Source organism: Triturus cristatus, chromosome 2_2 (assembly GCF_964204655.1).
Source record: "Triturus cristatus chromosome 2_2, aTriCri1.1, whole genome shotgun sequence".
NCBI lineage: Eukaryota > Metazoa > Chordata > Amphibia > Caudata > Salamandridae > Triturus > Triturus cristatus.
Window position 1 is genome coordinate 602,954,102 of NC_140582.1, and position 20,630 is coordinate 602,974,731.

The following is a 20,630-nucleotide window of genomic DNA, read 5'->3' on the forward strand; positions in this document are numbered from 1 at the left end:
CTTCGCTGCCTGATGACTGAACGTGACGGAATGGTCAATCCAGATACCAAGGCTCTTGATCTGGTCTTTAGGGGCCGGGGCTGGGCCTAGGCAATCTGGCCAAAGAGATGCCGTATTGAAGGAAGGGGAGTTGCCCAGGAGCATAAGCTTCGTCTTGTCCCCATTAAGTTTAAGGCATGAGAGTTCCATCCATTTGGCGACCTCCTCTAGGCAACAGCCTAGGGTGCTAGATGACCCCTCGGGGTGGTTGAGTGCCACCATGAGCTGAGTGTTATCTGCATAGGTGATGGTTTTTATGCCAAATGGATGGATAATCTCTGCCAAGGGTCTCATGTATACATTAAACAGCGTGGGGCTCAGGACAGAGTCCTGGGGAACCCCACAGCTGAGAGGAAACTGGTTGGAGACGGCATCTCCCTCAAAGACCTTAAAGGAAAGATCACTGAGAAAGGACTGCAGCCACTCTATTGCCATGTCGGACACTCCCGAATTATTGAGTCTGAGGAACAGAGTAGTATGGTTAACAGTGTCGAATGCGGCACTGAGATCAATAAGTATAATAGCCACTGTGCCCTCTTGGTCTAGAGTCCTTCTTGCTTCCTCTGTCACTGCAAGGAGAGCAGTCTCAGTGCCAAGCTTGGGACGGAACCCGGTCTGGGAGGGGTGCAGTAAATTATTAGATTCCAGAAAGGCTACAAGAGTATTGTTCACATGTCTCTCTAGAATCTTACTCACCCAAGGCAGGGGGGAGATGGGACGATAGTTGGCCAGATTGGCCTGATCAAGATTAGGTTTTTTCAAAAGGCCTTTAACCACTGTGCATTTCCATGCCAATGGCACTACACCTGAGGAAACAGAGGAATTCACCAGGTCAAGAATAGCAGGCAGAATAGTATCTGTGACCAAGGTAAGGGCCTGGGGGGAGCAGGGTCTATGGGAGAGCCCGATTTTATGTTTGCCATAATTAAATCCAGCGAGGCAGGATCCAGGAGAGGAAATTGTGATAGTAGGGTTTGAGTACCTACAAGCGGGGGCAGTCAGGGAATTGGTGGGCTGAGAAGACAGAAAAGCCAGATAGATGTCTTGAATTTTCGTTTGAAAGAACTCTGCCAGATTGTTACAGTGAGTAAAAGCGTCATCCAGCATAGGAGGTTTCTGAGGCAAATTAATAAGGGTTTTAGCAATTTTAAAGATTTCTTTAGGAGAGTTTGCTGCTAACTTAATTTTCTGTTCATAAAAGGCAGCTTGGGTAGTTTTAATTTCAGATTTGTAGCGTCTCATAGATTCCCTGTATTCTATTTTTCTGATATCTGAATAGTCCAGTCTCCATCTCCTTTCAAGCCGTCTGCAGCGTTGTTTAAGTTCCCTCAGATTGTGAGTAAACCACGGTGCATTTTTCGGCCTATTTGTTATTTGGGAGGGTTATGTCCAAGTAACCTTGGATCCAAGAGTTAAATTTCTCATTAGCATTAACCAGAATAAAGTTTAACTCACGGGTCGGTCTATTAGTTTCCAGAACCGAGTTCCACTGATCAATTGGGAGTTTTGACCATTTTCGCTCTCGGACCGGAATTATATTGGGGAAACAAACGGGTCCGGGAATTTCCCAGGTTAGCGGGATCAAGAAGTTATCAGTCCAGGGAAGGGGGATGGGGAGTCCAACAGTGGGTTCGCTACAGTTACTAAAGACTGGATCCAATAGGTGACCTTTGGAATGAGTGGGTTTCAACACTTTCTCCATGAGCTGGAGTGCTGAAAGATTCTCAATCAGTTCTTTAGCCATATTGCCAGAGGAATCGTCTAAGTGTACATTAAGGTCACCCAGTATAGTGAAGTTGGCTGGCCCCAAGGATAGATCGGTAACTGCGGTGAGGAGTGCACAGAGGAATTGTCTAACGCTACCTGGGGGGCGATAAGCTAGGAGGCCAGAGAAAGTGCTGGTCGAAGAGATCTCTAAAGAGAAAGCCAGGCTTTCACAGTCTAGTAAGGGGTCTGCAGTGATGCGACAATTAAAAGTATTTTTAAAAATGATGGCTATACCCCCTCCTCTACCGATCTTACGGTCAATCAGGTTTATAGAATAGTCGGGAGGAAGGGTTTGCGCAAGAATGGGGTTCGACTCATTGTAGAGCCATGTCTCTGTTAGAAAGAGGGCTCTTCCAATAACATTGCAAGTTCTGTGAAATGTTTAGAGAAAGATCTACAATTAAGTGAAAACATCTTTAGAGTAGGCGGAATATCAGAGCATTCTGAAACTTTGGTGGGGAGCGAAAGAGAAAAGTCACAGTGGGGGCATTGCGCATATCCATTCAGCGCATTCATGGAATGCCGGCAGGCTTCAATGGTCACTCTAAGGAGCACATGGAGAAGGTGAGGGCTATATGAGATAGATCCGACCAAAGAACAGACAGGGGTTGTGGCCCATGGTCCCGGCCGGGCGCAAATGGGCTTGCCTTTGGGGTGCCGTTGGCGCGCCTGCTGCGCGCGTCTGCTGTGCGCGTCTGACAGGGCATCCGGTTATATAGAGGGGGAGCGCGAGTGCTGGAGCGCTAACCTCCCTCAAACCGAAGTTACCTTTCCTCCCTCCACACAATCGGGACGACACCCATGGTGGACCGGGGAGGGACAACCAGGTGGAGAGCAGCAGTCAACACCCCGCAAGTAAGTGCAAAATAGTTTTATAAGTCACGATTCTCTTCCCTTCTACCTTTCTAATACAGCCTTTTAATTTCAAAAGTGACTCTCAGGCCTTTTTCTGCAGAGCAGAAAAATCACACTTCTAGTAAAGACAAATACAAGTGTTATTTATCATTTATAAAGTCATACTATTAAGACACCCTATGTGATGCATATTTTCTCGCTTTATCTATGCGAATTTTAAAGGATTATTCTTTTGATTCAGTTTAGTGTCAAATAAAACTAGCAGCTTTTCGTTTGTTATTTTCACATGTATTGCGGCCTACTAAAGCACTTTAACACTCGCTTGTGCAGTTTTCGGTTTTCCCCATTAGGGAAATATGATGGGAAATTGGAAAATAGGAAAATATATACTAAATGTCAGTCTTAATGATATCATAGTGCAAGGTGGGCATTGGCAGAATCGTGCTCACCTACTATGTCAACTTCTCTGGATAGAGGGAGTTCGCGTATGATCTCTTCTCAGTGATTAAAACCTGCGTTGGGAAAAATAACAAGTTCTTACAAAAATGTTCATGCACAAGTCTATTTCAATTGACTCGTTAAGAAAGTATGCCTCGACAGTTGTTAAGGTACAAGACTGCCTACCTTGAACTGCAGATGTTATCTCTCATTTGGATCTAATATCATGAACAAGCTAATTCATATGCTTTCTCCTTGATCGGTTAGGTGTGTGGACTCTCCAGGATTAGGAGCACAAAGTGCTTCCCAGGTACCTTCAAATAAATTAAATGGGCAAGATTTTATGAAGGTTTAGAACACCCAGAGTAGCGTATCTCACAAGAGTGTACACGAGCGCGTCACTACGCAGAATAAAAGGAAGTCAAATTAAAGCTTACCGCCGGCAACGGAAACAAGCATTGGCATAGCCAATAGGTCTCGCCTTTGGGACCTTATAAGTTTTTAGCCATGCAACAGTTGATGTTATTGCACCAAGGATATTGTGCTGCATAACTAAATACTTATATGGTCCCAAAAGCAAGACCTATTGGCTATGCCAATGCTTGTTGACTTTTATTTTTTGAAACCTAGCTTTTGGCACTGCTGTCCGCTTTCAAGCTCATTCGGCATGGTTTTCTGCTTCTGCCACATTGCATTCTCCTTTGCTTGAATTCAGTGAGAGAAATTGTATTTGGCATTTCCCCAAACTGCAGTTTTAACACTGCTCTGATACCACTGAAAGGACTGGCGGTATTGTTCGGATGTTTTCAGAGGTCTTCTCTTTCTATAGGTTTCTTTTCAAGACTTAGCCTGTTGCAATTTATGCACGTTACACATCGGGAGTTACATTAGCACTTGGATATCACTTGTTGCACCACTGCTCACTCGGTGTGATTCGTGCAATATCAAGACAAGACTGTTATTGTACGAGTCTAGCTCACAAATGTGCACTTGCTTAATTAAAAAATGTCTAAACACGACAGCAGTCATCATTAAATTCCTTCTCAAATGAACTCTCTTGGACAGATAATGAATGCCAATGTTCAGTTTCTGTGAATAGTATACAACCCAGTGTGCTTTCCTGTAGCTACAAACATCTTACCAATCAAGATAGCTGGACTCATTTTTAGAATTGATTTAATGCCTAGTGTGCCTACTCAATTAAATTCATCCTATGGAGATCCTAAGTGATCCCACGAGGCACTTATTAAACAAAAATGCTTTTCCAATGTGGCTAAATGTTCATGTATCAGGTAAGACGTCGAGTCAAAACTAGCAAATATAAATCTGATCTGCATCTTATTGCAAGAATGTGAGGTCACAGATTTTGCAGACCGTATGAAACAGTAGACAAAAAGAGAACCAGAGGGAATCAAAAACAGCTGAGGTAAAAGGATTTGCCCAAAATCCCATAATATGGTGTAGAGCAGAATCCAGGATTAGTACTCCGGTCATCCAAAACTACAGTTGCCACTTAATCACAAGACCACATCTCCCCACATTTAGTGACTAGCAGTGCCAGTCAGCCACAATCACTTCTTGATCTGTCACTAAACATGCCCTAGCCCTTCCACATGGGTCAGTCAGCCCCTGACTAAGAGTCGAGATACCAGTATTTGGAAGCCAGTGGGACACTAGTGAGGAAGTTACTTCGGTTTTAGTTGGTTCCACCATGCAGCTCTCTAGTTTCATATGAAAATACCAGGCAGGGCCTGGGATGTACTTATATCACACAACCAATAATTTACAGGATTGGTATATATTCTAATTCATAATACCTTCTGTTACACTGTCAATTTTCTCTCCTTGTTTTTTATGTAACTGGTGTATTTGTTCAAGAAATTTTTTATAAATCCAGAAATTGCAAGAACTACCTAGAGGTAAAAAAAACTGGCATTACATGTGTTCCCTAGTCCGTAGGATACTGAGTGTTCGTGCTGATATAGAAGTTTAGCCCCTCCACAAACATTCAGCAAACTGGGCACCTCCAAATTCATCCGTGCTGAGAAACCATCAAGATAACATCCGACTGAAACAAACTAGCTCACTTAACATCTTTAGAGTAGTTCGGGTAGAGACGGTTGCCATTATTCCTAATTTCGAAATCCCATAAATCTAAGTTGTTTATGAAAGGTCTACATCTTTTTCAAGTAATAGCCTTGATACAAAAGAGAGAACAATAGAAGGTAGAGAATGAGAAGTTAAGAGTGAAAGAGACAGAGGGAAGGAAAGAAAAGAAGCGAAAGAAATACAAACAAGCATTGGCCGCGCAGCTGTGAAAGTGACACGGCAGCGCAACCCACGAAAGTGAAAGTGATCGCGCTAGCTCAGCGAGACCTAAAAATTGAAAGGTGGGGCACTGATGACATGCCGGCATGGCTGGATTGGCAGCATCTTGGCATGGAGAAGTTAACAGCAGTGGTGGAACGCAAATTACCACAATTTAACAAGACATGGGGACCAGGTATACAGTTCCTATCTCAGGAATTCAGGGAACTTTCCTGTCCAGCTTGCCTTCGAATACTCCGCCTCACCCAGAAGGAACATGGCACTGAATCAGAAGTACAGGCAACGTCCTAACCTATACATTCCACCCCATAGCCTGGAAACATCGCATTCTTAACACATGGAGTTGTCGAGTAGACCCTTACTTTTCTCCCCTTACTGTCCCTCTGTATACCTTACCCTACACTCATCCTGCCTTCTTCTCTCCATGCCCTACCTTTAGTAACTCATTCTTTTTATTCTAACTCACCGACCTATAGGTGAATGTGAGTAGTTAGTCCTTATTGCTGTCTCATGAAATTCAATGAAACAGACTTGAACCTAAAAAGTGAAAGGTGAAATAAATATAGGCAATTTTCAACTGACTAGGTTCTCCTTAACAATTTTTCCAAGCAGCACTACACATAATGGGGATAATTTGAGAATTCCATATTTTAACAGGCATTCTCTTCAATTCTTTGAATATATTGTTATTGAAAACAGACAGAAACTGCTGTAAATGTGGTCAAAGTTGTAGCTGCATTCCACAGTTTATTATGACTGAGGAAAGGAAGTAATCAGCAGAGCTGGGATGCACTGGGGAGGGCATCAGACGCATTGCGTGAACAAGATTTACAAAACTCAATTGTGCTTTTTTGCCATCCATCATCGATACTTAAACCTTCTTCCACAAAAGTTCACTTTGTGAGTACAAAAAACAAACAAAAAATGCATTAAGAAGTGCATTATAGCATAAACACATTTTATTTAGCAAAATATACTGGTTACTGAAAAAACTATAAACGACTTGGTTGTAACACATGCTCACTATGGTGTCATGTTCCAATGATGCTGCTGTAGCATGCCTGAGAATAATTCTGTCTGCACTCAGATTCCCAGAGATGTCCACCAATAGCAGCCATTATTTACCATTTGATCAGAAGTTACACTTCTATAAATTATGGGCGGGTCTCATAATTAATACCTGTCAGCACTAGACAGATTACCTCCGTTGCCAAAAACCTCCATCTTTGACTCCAGTGCATTCTTACCACCAGGTGCTGAGCCCGCTGGTTTACTAAAATCAAGTGCACACTCTGACAGCAGAGGGTAATCTGTGAAATACTTTTAGGAGGTTGCATTTTGGTGCATGCCACACGAGTCCAAATTATTATAGTTCCTAGTCTGAGTAGTTACATTCTAGTGCCCGCAGCCCATAATAGCCACTGGTTCAACAGGGCTTCACTAGGAAGAAAGTGATAGAAATTGTCTTTACCAAACGAATGCCAACCGTGGCTAAACAAAACTGCTCTCGAAACGTTTACATATTAACATCTCTTTTAGAAATGGACATCTATGCCAAGAGCACTGGAACACGCATCAGTCCTTGACCAAGTGTTCACCTGTATCTCTGCAGCATGTACTGCTGTAAGCCAGCCAGATATAATCATTGAAACTCAGAAAACTGAACAATATCGAAATGTCTGAGTAGGACTACACTGTAGCTACAGCTATGGAGACTCAAAGAGTAAACTAAGAAATGGAAGAAGCAGACTTAACTGCGATGCAAAGATGGTCAAAATAAAATATTCTGCATTTGTCAACACTTTATTTCTGCTGCAATTCCCACCCACCCTCCCCTTTTTGTACCAATCTGTTGAACACTGAACAAAGGTTTTCCGGTTAAAAACTAAAGCCCAGGTGTGTAAATATGTATTATTTTTGGACATGAGTGAAAATAACAACAAGCGCTCTCCAGGCAGCCGCGGCACCCGCGCCTTACTTTTAACATTAAAAGTAAATCGCGGGTGCCGCGAATGATTATACCAAAAGTAAAGTAATAGAAAAAAGCATCTATTTCTTTACTTTTGGTATAATCGCGGCACGGGCACTTTACTTTTAACGTTAAAAGTAAAGCGCGGGTGCCGCGATTATACCAAAAGTAAAGAAATAGATGTTTTTTCTATTACTTTACTTTTGGTATAATCGCGGCACCCGCGCTTTACTTTTAATGTTAAAAGTAAAGCGCGGGTGCAGTGATTATAACGTCATCGCGATCACGATTGCTGTGAAAGCGAAAGTGATCGCGATGACGCTCTCCTGAGTGCTGCTGGCTGGCCTAGTGCATGGCGGCTGCGCGCGTGCACGCTCACATGCATGCAAGCGCTAGGCCAGCAAGCAGCACTTAAAAAAGCGCACATACAAAATGTCTCTCCGAGCCAGCGCATGCGCTGGGCCCAGCGAGACCTAAAAATCCGTGTTACTCTGTCGTGAAGAACCGCGTCTTTGAGGACACGTTCTGAGCTGCTCATATTTAAGTGGAGTAGCGCTGCGTCTGCGTGCACGCGCCTTAGTCAGTTGTAGAACGTGAACAACGTTACTCAAGGTTGCCGTAGCAGGGGGGGCGGTTTGTTCTGTTTTGTTTCTGTATCAGAAAATGTGAATCAAAAAAGTAGTATTGTGATTACAGGGCACAATTGCAAATAGACTATCGAGACTGTAGGATATTAAGGGTGCCCAGAAAACGGTACCAGCAATATGGTCAAGGTTACCTTGTAAATTTAATTCCTTGGTGGCGCCTCCTAAAGCTTGCGCTCTGTGAGCTTGGAACGGCGCCAAGCTACTGTTTACAGATGTGCAACAACATACCGCATTGATGCTTGTAACGTGATGTCTGTATATTGATTATCCCATTCATACTACCAATAAAAAAAATTTAAAAAAAGGTTGCCGGAGCAACCAAGGGAAGCCTTTAAAGATACATGGATATCTAAAGGCATAACAGAAAGTGTGAAGCGATTACAATTACGCCACTAATTGATCTCAGTTTAATGTTCATGGAAGCATTATCATTAACTGTCAGCAAGTAGCGGTCACTTAGCTAATACCGGAATGTATGTCAAAAGGTTCTTCTATTGAAGACTAACGGCATACTGCTTACAGAATCACACAAAGGTGTGCCCCACAGTCCTAGGCTGCTCAAATTGTGGAGTCGAGTAGCGCTGCGTCTGAGTACGCGTGCCTGGATAGGCTCTGGATGACTGATGTGGAATGTAAGAGATGTTACTCACGGTTGCCGGAGCAACCAAGGGAAACAATGAATGTCAGCAAAATACCTTGCTAACTGAAGAAATAAAAGCGATATTTTTGTCAGGATCCCAGTTTTGATCCAGGGAAACATTCGCAGTTAATATCAGCCTGGTAGAACCAAGTAACGGTCACATAGTTAATTAATAACGAATTAATAAAGGCACATTGCTAGGTGTGTCCCACAAGCATTAGTAGTTCATATTTAATGGTGGGACACCGCATCTACGTACCCACGCCTTGGCCCGTTGTGGATGAAAGAAGTGGAACGTCCTCGACGTTACTCACGTTTCCCGGAGTGACCTGGCATACAAATTATTTTGGGTAATGTTGGCATAGTTAAAAATAGGACCATTGGTGATCATAATGTTAACTATAAGCCTTGCTAACAAAGATGTTCATCGATGGCAGAGTCTCTGTTCTGTATGCCCCGTTTTTGGGTATGTGTGAAACAACATCTCTTAACTAGCAGAATTACTGTCTTCTCTCTTTCATAAGTCATGTGGTATAATGTGTACCCAATGAAGATGACCCAACCTATGATATTGACAGTAGGTTCATGCATGTCAAAGAAGTGCTAATACAGGTCAACTAATACTGTCACTAGCATCCATTATGTACATTGTATTAACCATTTTTCTAAAAATATACAGTATACTTTGTGGTCTTATATTACATTGCAATCATTAGACGGAGACCCAAAGTTACATAAATGTCTCTCTAGTGCCGTAACTTGACTGCGACTGGTTTGGTGCCAGGACTGGAAGCCTACATGGCTTCCATGCAGTCAGCTGTGCTGACGAGCACCGCCTACAACTCAGTCCCTGGAGGAGACTAGAAACATTCCAGATTTGCAGGCCCCTGTCAAGGTAGTTTGCTGTAAAGGGCAGGCTCTGGAAGGCACTGGCTGTGGAGGCTATCGCTTTTTCTCAGGGGGGGAGAGTAGGATGATGTTATCGAAGCAAACTAGGTTCTGGAGTCTGAGTCAATGCCAGAGATAATGGAGTTGCTTTCTGCCAGAGGACCTACCTGAGAAGATTTCTGCAAGGCACAAGAGGAATGCCCTGTACTTATGGGACTTTGTAAGGAAGCTCAGGAACAGGTCAACAAAGGATTGGTTGGGAAACCTTATTGGCTAGGAGAGTGGTTTACTGTGTAGTTAGCTGGTTAATCCTGAGCCTGGATCTAGGAAGAGACTAGTAGTTCCATTAGTACACAGGCATGCCCTGATGTCACTGGCCCACACAGTGCCCTAGGCAGGATACATGTGCATTAGAAAGCCCCATGATAGGTTGGACCCGCTACTCTACTGGCCAGGGATAAGCAGAGATGTTCTGAAGTACTTCTCCAGCTTGACAGCTGAGTGGTAAGTAATGTGTGTTGACTAAGGCTCCATTAGTGCCTCTATCAGTTGTAGGTATTCCATTTGAGATGGTGAAGTTACCATTGCTGGTCCGTTCGACTCCACTCCCCCACCCCCTTCATTGTGAGGAAATAAGTATATCTTTGTTTTTGCGGATCATGCCACAAGATATCCAAAGGGGGTACCACTGAGGAGCATGACTTGCAAAAGTGATAGCGAGCCCCACACGGGGATCTTTTGTAGGGTCAGTTTTCCAAGGGACCGTGATTTCCGCCCGCATGAAATAATTGATCTCCTTATACATGGGAGATATGTGGAAGTAAGCTGGTGTGACCTACCTCTTCTCCACAGCGTATCACCCACCACAGCGTACCACCCACAAACCAATGGTTTGGTGAACCGGTTTAACAAGGCACTCAAAGCATGATAGGAACTCTGCTGGAGAATCAAAGAAGGAAGTGGGATCTTATCCTGCCATGCCTCATGTTTACCTGCCAAGAGATGCTGCAGAAAGTGTTCAAGTTCAGCCCTTTGCACTTCTAAATGGTCACCCAGTGCAATGACCACTCACCTTAGTCAGAGAAGGGTGGGAAGTAAGATCATAGTCTTCACAGAAGGATGTGGTGGATTATGTTCTTAGCCTCAGGAAGCTAATGGTGCAATACCTGAGTCAGGTGACGGAAGACTTTCAGGCAAGCCAAGTGCCTATGAAGGAATCGTATGACCAGAACTCCACGCTAACTGGGTACCAGGAGAGTCAGCAGGTGTTAGTGCTAAAGCCTATTTGCCCCAGGCCCTTTGGAGGACAAATGGTGTGGGCCAGAAAAGGTAGTGCAGAAGATTTCTGAGTTGAACTTCTTGGTGGATACAGGAGCCTCCAGGGACCCCAAGAGGGTATTCCATGTGAACTTGCTTAACCCTTAGCTCCAGAGAGATTGCACAGTCAATGGATTGCCATTGTCAAAGGAAGATGAGAGAGACAGCCTCTTTCAAAGTTGTTGCACCCTGACCTGGAAGATGGCCCTGTGGATAGGGTTCAAATAGCCCCTGAGTTGACGCCTGAGCGGCAGAGAGAGTGTAAGAAGGTGTTAAGACAGTTCTCAAACCTCTTCTCACTGAAGCCATGGTAACACCGGTCTGTGTATACGAGATAGACATAGGAGATTTTCTGTTGATGAAGGGTAGATTCTAGAGAATGGCTGACTGGGTTCAGGAATGCATTAAGGCAGAGGTTGCCATGGTGTTTAACCTGGGGCGGGTCATTGAGAAGTTACGTAGTCTGTGTTCAGTTCAGTGATTTCAATACCCACACAAGGGTCTCCAGAATTGCTGTTCTGTGTGGGCTACCGAGCCCTCAGTGAGGTGAGAAAGACCGATGCCCATACAAGAGCGACAGAGCTTGTTGATCAGTTAAGTGCTGCAGTGTATTTGAACACCTTTGATCTAACCAGTGGATACTAGCAGATCGTCTAAGCACATAGTGCCAGCAAGAATGCCTTTGGGTTGAAAATTCTTCTGCCTCTTTTTAGCACTCTGTAAACCATGCTCTCACAGGGCTGGAAGAGATTTGTGTAGCCTAACTGGTAGACATTGCGCTGTTTAACAATTCATGGCAGGACCACCTGAGGCACCAAGGACAGGTGTTGGCTAGGATACAGGTGCTAAAACTGACGATTTAGGTAACCAAATGCTAGGTGCAGCAGTCCTCTGTAGTGTACCTTGGGCATGAGGTGGACAATGGGAAGATTCGCCCATTGGATGCCATGAAATGGGAGGTGCCTACTTCCCAGACTGAGTGGGGCCTTCTTAAGACTCACTGGGTAACACAGGAAGTTTGTGGCCAACTGTGGAACTATAGTTGCCTGATTGACTTCATTTACCACCAAGAAGCAGCTCCGGAAAGTACTCTGGGCTGAGGAGTGGCAAAGGGTATTTGAGTAACTGAGGAAAGCATTATGCATTGCTCCAGTACTGAAAGCACTTGATTACAGGCAGCCTTTCAGTGTTCAGCTGGATGCTTCTGACAAAGGAGTTGGAGCAGTGTTAGCTCAACTAGATTAAGGTGGCGAGCATCCGATGACCTTTATGAGCAAGAGCTTACTACCCAGGGAACATAACTGAGCAACTATTAAAAAGAAGTGTTTTGCCATCATGTTGGCATTACACAAGTTCTGTTGGTACTTGCTTGGTGCCAGGTTTGTGGTACAAACAGATCTTAAGCCATTGAAGTTGAGAATGGCTATGAAGTTGAAAAATCCCAAATTATTGAGGTGTTGTATCTCTTTGCAAGGGATACATTTTGTAATGTAGTGTCAACCCATATTGAGCCAGGGGATTGCAAATGGACTTTTCCCCCAGTTTTGCAAATCTGACGACCCAGCCTCTCCAGGTTAGGTGTTGGCTCGGGGTGGAACTCTTGGGAGATAAAAGTCCTTGATAACTGGTGTGCAGCTTAGCCCAGAGTGTACTGTGACCCACGCCTACTGTGATGGACTACGGTCTACCATACACCTTAAAGGGCACCAAAAGCTCTTCCATTAAAAAGGGTTCGGCTACTGCCATCACCCAGAGTTTCAGAATACGAGCATGTTGGTAGCAGCATACCCGATTGATGGACAGTAGAAGAGCTGGGTTGTTTCCTGTGATATGAGTGGAGCCTACTGGCCCACTCGGTTAAAGTTGTGCTGCTGTATTTGCACCTCAGGTGGTGGCGGTGGTGGCGGTGGGTCCCCGATATTCCTGAGTACGGGAGGGAGAGCTACACTTGAAGGGGAGCAAAGCATCTTCTGTGCACATCAAAGCCATTTGAGGATTCTGGAAGGGTGCTGGGCAAGGGGCCCTGGACACATTGTTTATGGTAGATGGTGGGACTGAAAGGTGCACGCTACAGGAACATATACGCATGAAAGATGGCAGGCTTAATCCTTAGAACCTTTGTGATACATATATCTCTGGAAGCTCACACCCATGTGTAAACCCTTTGCTGCATCCGTGACCAGGGTGAGGGTCCTTCATCTTTGGTACCATCTCTTCTGGGGCAAATAAGCCCCTGGACAAACAACAAACAGAACCAAAGTGTAGGCCCGCAATCCAAATTTTGAAGGGCTAGACACTTAATCACATTAGGGTCTGGAGAGACTGTATAAAAGAAACTGAAAACCCACTTGTTCAGAGCTGTCACAATGTCACCACGACTTGAGTTACTGCAACCAGCACAAGGCAATGAGGTCAGCTGGTCTCGTGCTCTGAGCCTGGAGCACCAGCCTGTCTGCCTGCCAAGAGCAGTCTTCCCTGTGAGGGGAAACAGAGCCTGGATATAGCGAGGCCCAGCGGGATCCGGGGCCGAGCATCCCAGTGAGCGAGGTGTGAGGCCAAATGCCCAACTGGACCAACTATGACTGACAGGCCTGCCCCGAAGTTCTTCGTCTTGGCTGTTGCCCAAGTAACCAAATAAACTCACAGGGCCCCCCCCCCCTCCATGTCTGCACTAACCCGCGCTTGCACCATCAAGCTCAAGGAGCCCTGGAGCTAAGCTAATTGATTACCTTCTGTCAGCTGCCAGACCTGCACGCCGAGAAGGATTCTGCAGGAGCCAGAGGCTTCCGCTGACTCCTGCCAAAGGTGCCCTTCACCACCGGAGAAGGTTTCAACATCTCCAAGGTACTATGCCCAGTGCCAGACCACTACACCTCTATTCCAGCATTGAGGTCACCATAACACACTGAAGCATAGAACGGGACTTTTACATTGTGACTTTCAGCTGTGTAGGTTGCATCGAGCACGTGCTCATTAAGACTTGGGGACTAAGGTGTGTTGCGACGCATGTGAGAAGTATTCAAGAGAATTGCAGGCAGTCGTTATGAACTTCATGAACGGAAGCCTAGGGCAGAGGATAGTTGCACCTACAGGAGAGTCGCCTCATATACGACCTAGACACTTTAAAACAGGGCAGTGGGACCTAAATGGGCGGAATTCAGGTAAAATCCCAGCGGGATCCGGGCCGAGCATCCCAGTGAGCGAGGTGTGAGGCCAAATGCCCAGCTGGACCAACTATGTTATGGGACAGCCACAGTACACCGACGGCTGTTTGCCTTTGCATCATGGACTGTCACCCAACTGCCGATCATCAGTTGCCATTGATTGGGAGCTGTCGCCATTGGATGACTGGACTGCCCCCAAGTTCTTCTTGGCTGTTGCCCAAGTAACCAAATGAACTCACGGGGACCCCCCCATGTCTGCACTAACCCAAGCTTGCACCATCGAGCTAAAGGAGCCCGGGAGCTAAGCAATTAATTACCTACTGTAAACCGCCAGACCTGCATGCCGAGAAGGATTCTGCAGGAGCCAGAGGCTTCCGCTGACTCCTGTCAAAGGGGTCCTTCACCACCGGAGAAGGTTTCAACATCTCCAAAGGTACTATGCTCGGTGCCAGACCACTGCACTTCTATTCCAGCATTGAGGTCACCATAACACTTTGGAGCATAGAACCGGACTTTCACATTGTGACTTTCAGCTGTGTAAGTTGCATCGAGCAAGTGCTCATTAAGATTTCGGGACTGAGGTGTGTTGCGACTCGTGTGAGAAGTATTCAAGAGAATTGCAGGCAGTCGTTATGAACTTCATGAACAGAAGCCTAGGGCAGAGGATAGTTGCACCTACAGGAGAGTCGCCTCATATACGACCTAGATACTTTAAAACAGGGGTGTGGGACCTAGACTGGTGGAATTCTGGTGAAATCACCGAAGAACTAGATGTGGCTCTGCAAGGGATTGTGTTGATTATTTCACTGTGATAAATTTGAACTGTTGTGTGTAATAAATTATAGTTTTTCCATTAAACTTCATACTGGGCTGGACCTTATTATTGGGATTGCTGGAGGGTGTGTTGAATTGTGTGCTTACACCTCACTGACACTCTATCTCCTCAAAAGCCTTGGTCTGCTCGACTTGCGCTCCCACTGAGAAGTGCTAATGGAGTAGTCATTGGCCCAGTTGTGCAGAGCTCATAGTAGGCTAGACCCATGAAAGCAGGAGTAAGACCACAACCACCGCAGTAGGGCCTAGTAACCCCCTGTTTGGCCTGTGCACTCTTAGAGTGTTGGACAGGAGAGCATGGGGTTCAAAGGACTACTTCTAGGCCGAGTTGGTGTTTTAGGCCTAGTTTTATTGGGGAGCCTAGGTAATCTCATTTAGTAGTTCTGCTACTATTAGTGTCCGTCCACAAGTAATAGCCCTTGAGTTTCGGATGCTGCAAGCAATTGGCCTGAACACAGTGGGAGTGTAGAGAGTACATAATCAAGTCGGGGAGTTAGATGTTATATAGTTGAAGTGGTTTACAGCATCTTTTGTAGATCGTATCCTCTCCTCTAGTGTTGGGTTGGGACTGGTGCTACTTGTTTTTCTTCAGAGTCTTTTAGGAGATCACCTGAGAGGTAGTCATATCACTCACCGTACCTGACTTCCAGACATCGTCTTTTTATTTGCCTTGTATTGGTTTGTGGAGGGGCCAAAGTCAGACATGGCTGTATGACACGAACTTCTGTTGAGTCTTTCTACGCTTTTAATAATTTTAAGTTTTAGATTTCGCACTTTTATTGAAGTTTATTTAAATTTTTAGTGTTTTTTCACTGAAGCTTAGCCATACTCTCTCCTTCATGGAGCACTTACTTCATAGTCCTCGGGCCCCACAGAATGTTTTACCAAATCTCACTTACGAACCATGGCACCCATCATCAACACCTCCATTTTACTAACTGATGTGATTTAAACTTCCATTTAGAGAACACTTTCCATTCCCCCGCTCTGGAAATCATCGAAGGCCTCCTAGCACTCAGTCTTGTACAGCATGTTTTGCACCCACCACATGACGCAGGTCCCTAACTAGATCCAGTGCTATCTAATGTCGTTATCTACTGGTTACTTCAACCGACCCTCTTTCGTAGACAGACCCCCTTTTCTCTCCCCTTTACTTTTACTCCCACTCCTTCTGATACCAAAAACTCCTTCCGTCCAAATTATCCCATACTTGGTTGAAGATCACATCAGTAAATCTCTCTTACCTAACATACTTACACAGAAAACTTGACTACTCAGCACTAAGCGCAGAGGACGCAGTTCAATTTCATAACTGAATTATTAAGATATAGATGTAAAACCATAATTAACCTATTGGGGCTGCTCACCCTGACTATTTAATGAAAAGTATACACCACTCCTCAAAACAAATCTTCTGCATAGTTGCATTGTTTCTCAGTTCTATTCACCAGAACAGCATGTTACTTTCTCCAGAAATATCTCAGAACCTCTCCTCTTTCTTCTAGAGCAGGATCCGCAATATCTATACTTGATTTGCTGCATATCTAGGTCTAGACAGTCTCCGGCTCATTGAGTATTTGTCATTCTCCTTGCAGGCTCATCATTTCCAGCATCTATATCCATCTCTGAATGAGAAACGTGAAATATTTTTGCCTGCAAATTCGGCTATTTATATTTCAGACCCACGTCCTCTTCATATATTCCATCGTCTTGCCGGTTATGGCAGATCTCATGAATGTGTCTCCTTACAGTGCTACTGTTCCTTATACTTGGAAAAGTGCCTCTGTAGTCCTTCTGCTCAAGAAACCTTTTTCTGACACTAATATCCTGTCTAACGTCCGGGCAATTTTTCTCTTACCCTTTTCCGCAAAAATATTGGAAAATGCAGTTAATCTCTTACCCTCCCATTATCTTTAAAAAGATTACTTTATAGTACCAAGTCGGTATTCGGACCTCTTCTATCTCTCAGTAGAAAGAGTACTGGCATCTCAAACAACAGTCTCTCTTTAGCATACTTTAACTGCCTCTGATAGTGAAAAAGGTGATGAAGCTGTTGGGAATTATAGCATTGGTCCCAAATGTGCTCCTCCACATACAGCACTTTCAGGAGTCATTAACTTAGTGATGGCCTCGTTTGGCTGGTGTCCTGGCTGATCTAGTGTTGTTTCCACCCAATTGTATGTACAAGCTAAAGTAATGATGCAAGAACACTTTGTTGCTGGGCAGACCCACTGCCACAAGCAGTATTGGCAGCTGAAGCCTCAATTACCAGATAGGTAATCACGTGTCAGATGTAGCAATTCAGGGAAGATGGTGTCCCATTGATCAACAACAGCACATCAATGTGTTGGAGTTGAAGGCAGTGTTTCTAGTTCACAAGGCATTCCTTGCACAGTGGAGGAACAATTTATATAGATAAAATGAGTAGGTGAGCGGAGTCACTCTACATGCCTACTCATTGTATCTATATAAATTATTGGCCAGAGTAGAATATGACCGAATGGGTAGAGTAGTGCAGGACCTCATGTTCTGTTATCCCCAAAATGAGTAAATTGGATCAATGGATGAACAACACTTATTTGGGACAGACAGTATGACCAAGATGCATTGTGCACAAAAAGGAGATAAGAGGGACAGATTTGGTACCGGACTCTAAGCTATGAAATACAATTAATAGCAGAATATTGAACAGGAGCAGTCAGCGATCTGGCAGATTGGGATTCATACTCCCTGAGCGATGGATATCTGCACTGTACATCCCTCCTTTAAGTCACCAGACACACAGGCTCCAAGACTGTTCCTTTTGAAACGTTTTCTGGAAAATTGCATTCTATCTTTCTAAATACATCACACAATAATGAACACAAAATAAAGTACTCGCACATGGGAGCACAGAGCCAGGCGCGATTACAGCTCCACCTCAAGCAGTCCTATCTCAGAGTAGATATGGAATCCAAGTTAGCCAAAGCCAGGTACTGTGAGGGAGCACAGACAATATCCTCCCTCTCCACATAAAAGCACAGGGTCAAGAGAGCCTCTCGTTTCTTGCAGTCTAAATTATAACCTCTGGGAAGTACAGCCACCTACCTCGGTAACCCTCAACTTCAGGGAGTTCCCTAAACATACCACCTTGCCAACTGAATAGAGGGTAAGATAAGTGGTGTGACTGGTTCTCAGGGGAGGAAGGGGTAATACACACCTCTGCAAGGTAATAATTGTCATGCTCACCATAGAGTTCACTCCTTGTTAGAGTGTCACCTCCTACAACTAAGCAGGACGGGAAGTATCTGCATACCCCTTCCTGTCTGGCCTTCATTTTGCTCCCTCACTGTAGAATGTTTTTTGCTAATCCAAAATGGAGGCTTGATCCAAAACAGCCTTGCGTAACCCTAGAAACCCCAGATAAACTGGAGTTCGTGGCACGCCATTCATGAGTGCTATACAGGTGATATATATGCATTACAAATATAATTGTGGTGTTTGATTTTTTTTTTTTTAATGTTCCTTTGGTACAGATCAGATTCCGTGTGGTTAGATACAAGTACTTAGTGAGCATTTGTAAAATTAGATTAATCAGTAATCATATCTAAAATTAGCCTAATTCATGAGTGATAATTAGTTTTTGATTTTGACTGCCTGAATCCCCGCAATGTTAGCAAGATTTGAGAATCATTGACTGTTGCAAACTCATCCTGTGCCCTGGGTACCCCTATTTGTTTGCTAACTGGTACTAGTGGTAACGGACTGGGACTCTCCCTGGGCTCTGCCTAACCAGAGCCAGTGCTATGCTGCAAACACACTTAGAATACACCTACATACACAAGGAGTACACTATGAGTTAGGGTACCCCTATGATTGGCATGACCTCCCCTATAAGGCCCTGGTACATCATAGAGAAGGGGGGTTAAAAGTACATTTAAGTCCCTAGTATATTATAGGACATGGCAGTTTGGAGGCCAGCAGTCCTTTCTGCACTTGCATGTGTGCACTGCTGAAGCCTAAGGTCAGTTTAAAAATAGCCCTGTGTTAAAGGACTACTTTTAAAAAAAGTAAATTGTGCCCAAACCCGACTTTGGTGTTTGGGGCACTTAAAAATGAATACACTACACTGAGTTGGCATATTAGGTATCCCCAGGGTCTCCCCTAGGAGTCCTAGGGGTGTGGGGTCAGTGAAAGTGCACATTTCACCTCCCTCATTGTAGTATAGTGCTTCCCATAAACGACTTTTGTGCTAGGAGCACTTTGGAGTGAGGATCTGCAATATCTTTACATATTCAGAACCCCAAAAGTCTCCCCTAGGTAGGGGCCCTGTTAGATATAGGTGGGTCTTTATACAAGATATTTTATAAGCCCTGGTGTTGGAGAAATTGCCCAGTTCATTTTCTCCATTGCAGATCCCAAACCACATAGATTGCAGTCAGTTATTAATTAATACCTAACGCTAGGGATTGAAGAAAAATTTAATTCAAGGACTTGGAAAAATGGTATTGATAAATCCAGCAACATGCTGTAGTTGAATTTATCCTAAAATGTACTGAAAAGAAGTTATAAGTTTTTCTGGTAGAAGAGGGTTCTGCTGCATAGGAATGCTAGAGCAAGGGGAAGGGGTCCTAAATCATGTGCTTCAAAGGCCCAGGGGGACATGCAGAGAAAGCCAGGTCCATCCATGCCCACTCCCTCTGAACCCAGCCAGATGCCAGACTTAAGGAAGGAATGTGCATATGCCAGGGGGAGGGAGACTATGGAGTTGAGCCATCCTGGAGGTTGGTTTAGCCAGCTATTTCCTCTCTGCTGAGATTTCGGCCATATTGATTTTTGGATAAATAGTTCTTTCTGGGAGACCATTGTGCCTCTTTTTGGAGGAAATGATGATGCCGTGGGGTGTTGCCCTGCACCTCACTGGATAGGAGTGCCATCCTGTGTGACTCCAGGGAACACTGAATAAGTATCTGAGAGGGGAAGTGCCTCTCAAGTCTGCTGCTTGAAACAACATAAAGAAGGATGGTCCATCCTTAGAATTTTGATTTGCCCCAACCAGGCCCTGTACCCTAACTTGCTTCAAACGTACTAAAGAGTGGACTCCTTGGAAGCTGCAGGTTAACAGAGCTCACCTGGATCATCACGACCAAGAATCCCCAGCCTGAAGTGACTCCAGTGGATTTGTAAGGGTTTTGCCCAAGTGGATTGTGGGAATTGAAGTCCCAGACTTTCAAGGACCATCTTTGAGCTTACAGACCCTTAGAGTAAGTTATGGACACGTTGGGACCCTCAACGGAACTTCAGGAAGAAGTTCCAGAAGTTTGGAGAACTTTAGAGCAACTTTTTAAAAAAAAGCTCCTTAAGCGGACCGACTTGACCTGGCCAGCCAACGCATCGAACCTCAACTGCAAGCTGGCCTGCAGTTCAGGTTCATCCCGCTGAAAAGCTCCGAAGGTGTCACTTCCAGAGTTTGACCTGGAGCTGGTCAAAACCCAAGCCAACAAACCATCTCTGATGAAGAGAATCGAGGAACCTGGGGAGAAAAAGCTCTGCAAAAGTTTCCAAGTCCGAACATAGAAGAGGTGACCGGGACCAACCGTGAGAGTCAAGCCAACCACCTACAACTGCGAGCCGGCCTGGATCTCTGATTCGTCCCACTGGAAAGCTCCAGAGATCTGACTTCCATAGGTTTGACCAGAAGCTCTTCGCAAGGCAAGCCCGCGAACCCTCACAGAATCCGGACTGGCTGAGAGCTTCGAGGGACC